This window comes from Schistocerca serialis, unplaced genomic scaffold (assembly GCF_023864345.2).
Source record: "Schistocerca serialis cubense isolate TAMUIC-IGC-003099 unplaced genomic scaffold, iqSchSeri2.2 HiC_scaffold_1246, whole genome shotgun sequence".
Classification (NCBI taxonomy): Eukaryota; Metazoa; Arthropoda; class Insecta; order Orthoptera; family Acrididae; genus Schistocerca; species Schistocerca serialis.
The window spans coordinates 187,501-190,397 of NW_026047454.1; the positions used below are offsets into that span (position 1 = coordinate 187,501).

The 2,897-nt window shown below is 55.2% G+C and overlaps 2 non-coding genes and 1 pseudogene across 2 annotated transcripts; all 3 read right to left on the reverse strand.

The window, feature by feature from the left end:
• The window catches only part of LOC126436821 (large subunit ribosomal RNA), a 4,786-nt pseudogene extending 4,744 nt beyond the window's left edge, over positions 1 to 42 (reverse strand).
• A 188-nt stretch (positions 43 to 230) lies between these two features.
• Positions 231 to 385, reverse strand: LOC126436791 (5.8S ribosomal RNA). Its single transcript, XR_007580924.1, has one exon. It is a non-coding gene; the product is annotated as a 5.8S ribosomal RNA (ribosomal RNA).
• Positions 386 to 738: 353 nt separating this feature from the next.
• LOC126436801 (small subunit ribosomal RNA) lies at positions 739 to 2,647 on the reverse strand. Its single transcript, XR_007580933.1, has one exon. It is a non-coding gene; the product is annotated as a small subunit ribosomal RNA (ribosomal RNA).
• Between the last annotated feature and the right edge of the window lie 250 nt (positions 2,648 to 2,897).

The window sequence follows — 2,897 nt, forward strand, 5'->3', positions numbered from 1 at the left end:
TATGCTTAAATTCAGCGGGTAGTCTCGCCTGCTCTGAGGTCGTTGTACGAGGTGTCGCACGCCACGCCGCCAGCCGGCTGTGCACGCTACCGAGTAAGTACCGGTATGCGAACCGCCAGGCGACGGGCGCGCATCGCACGTTTAAGGAGACGCGGCCGGCCCCACAGGCGGCCACGACACTCCCAGGTCAGCGAAGCGGGGCAAACGCCGCGCGCTTCAGTATACGTAGCCGACCCTCAGCCAGACGTGGCCCGGGAACGGAATCCATGGACCGCAATGTGCGTTCGAAACGTCGATGTTCATGTGTCCTGCAGTTCACATGTCGACGCGCAATTTGCTGCGTTCTTCATCGACCCACGAGCCGAGTGATCCACCGTCCTGGGTGATCTTTTCATAGTTTCCACCATCTCTTTCGAGACAGTTGCATAGGCGGGACTGAGGCGTGTGGCGGCCCTGTTCCAGCGTTCAGTGTCCAACGGCCTCACGGCCGATGGGCGTCGTACGGCTCCACACCGGAGCGGACAGGCAGTCGGGCGAAAGTCATTCAAAACCGGCGCCAGGCGCCAGGTGCCGCAGGCCAGCCGCTCCAGCGCTTCAGCGCTCGTACCACACAACATTGCCGTTAGTTTTGAGACGAACGCGTGGTTCCGCACGCGGCGCACGGCTACTGCGAGCCGTACAGGTAGCTGCGTGTTGCGCGACACGACACGCACATCGAAAGACATGCAGTCTAGTCGGTAATGATCCTTCCGCAGGTTCACCTACGGAAACCTTGTTACGACTTTTACTTCCTCTAAATGATCAAGTTTGGTCATCTTTCCGGTAGCATCGGCAACGACAGAGTCAATGCCGCGTACCAGTCCGAAGACCTCACTAAATCATTCAATCGGTAGTAGCGACGGGCGGTGTGTACAAAGGGCAGGGACGTAATCAACGCGAGCTTATGACTCGCGCTTACTGGGAATTCCTCGTTCATGGGGAACAATTGCAAGCCCCAATCCCTAGCACGAAGGAGGTTCAGCGGGTTACCCCGACCTTTCGGCCTAGGAAGACACGCTGATTCCTTCAGTGTAGCGCGCGTGCGGCCCAGAACATCTAAGGGCATCACAGACCTGTTATTGCTCAATCTCGTGCGGCTAGAAGCCGCCTGTCCCTCTAAGAAGAAAAGTAATCGCTGACAGCACGAAGGATGTCACGCGACTAGTTAGCAGGCTAGAGTCTCGTTCGTTATCGGAATTAACCAGACAAATCGCTCCACCAACTAAGAACGGCCATGCACCACCACCCACCGAATCAAGAAAGAGCTATCAATCTGTCAATCCTTCCGGTGTCCGGGCCTGGTGAGGTTTCCCGTGTTGAGTCAAATTAAGCCGCAGGCTCCACTCCTGGTGGTGCCCTTCCGTCAATTCCTTTAAGTTTCAGCTTTGCAACCATACTTCCCCCGGAACCCAAAAGCTTTGGTTTCCCGGAGGCTGCCCGCCGAGTCATCGGAGGAACTGCGGCGGATCGCTGGCTGGCATCGTTTATGGTTAGAACTAGGGCGGTATCTGATCGCCTTCGAACCTCTAACTTTCGTTCTTGATTAATGAAAACATACTTGGCAAATGCTTTCGCTTCTGTTCGTCTTGCGACGATCCAAGAATTTCACCTCTAACGTCGCAATACGAATGCCCCCGCCTGTCCCTATTAATCATTACCTCGGGTTCCGAAAACCAACAAAATAGAACCGAGGTCCTATTCCATTATTCCATGCACACAGTATTCAGGCGGGCTTGCCTGCTTTAAGCACTCTAATTTGTTCAAAGTAAACGTGCCGGCCCACCGAGACACTCAATAAAGAGCACCCTGGTAGGATTTCAACGGGGTCCGCCTCGGGACGCACGAGCACGCACGAGGCGGTCGCACGCCTTCGGCTCGCCCCACCGGCAGGACGTCCCACGATACATGCCAGTTAAACACCGACGGGCGGTGAACCAACAGCGTGGGACACAAATCCAACTACGAGCTTTTTAACCGCAACAACTTTAATATACGCTATTGGAGCTGGAATTACCGCGGCTGCTGGCACCAGACTTGCCCTCCAATAGATACTCGTTAAAGGATTTAAAGTGTACTCATTCCGATTACGGGGCCTCGGATGAGTCCCGTATCGTTATTTTTCGTCACTACCTCCCCGTGCCGGGAGTGGGTAATTTGCGCGCCTGCTGCCTTCCTTGGATGTGGTAGCCGTTTCTCAGGCTCCCTCTCCGGAATCGAACCCTGATTCCCCGTTACCCGTTACAACCATGGTAGGCGCAGAACCTACCATCGACAGTTGATAAGGCAGACATTTGAAAGATGCGTCGCCGGTACGAGGACCGTGCGATCAGCCCAAAGTTATTCAGAGTCACCAAGGCAAACGGACCGGACGAGCCGACCGATTGGTTTTGATCTAATAAAAGCGTCCCTTCCATCTCTGGTCGGGACTCTGTTTGCATGTATTAGCTCTAGAATTACCACAGTTATCCAAGTAACGTGGGTACGATCTAAGGAACCATAACTGATTTAATGAGCCATTCGCGGTTTCACCTTAATGCGGCTTGTACTGAGACATGCATGGCTTAATCTTTGAGACAAGCATATGACTACTGGCAGGATCAACCAGGGAGCTGCGTCAACTAGAGCTGAGCAGCCGGCCGCCCGGGAGTGTGTCCCGGGGGCCCGCGCGAACACGCAAGCGTCCGCTCAATTATTCTGCAAACAGGAGGAGGCTGAGCTCCCCTGCACAACACACCTCGAAACCCTCTCAGGTCCCGGCGGCGCGCAGCGCCGTCCTAAGTACTTGGTCGGGTTCGAGAGAGGCGCAATCGCCCGGAGTTAGGCGAGTAGACGCTTTAGGTGCGACCACCCGTGCTCCC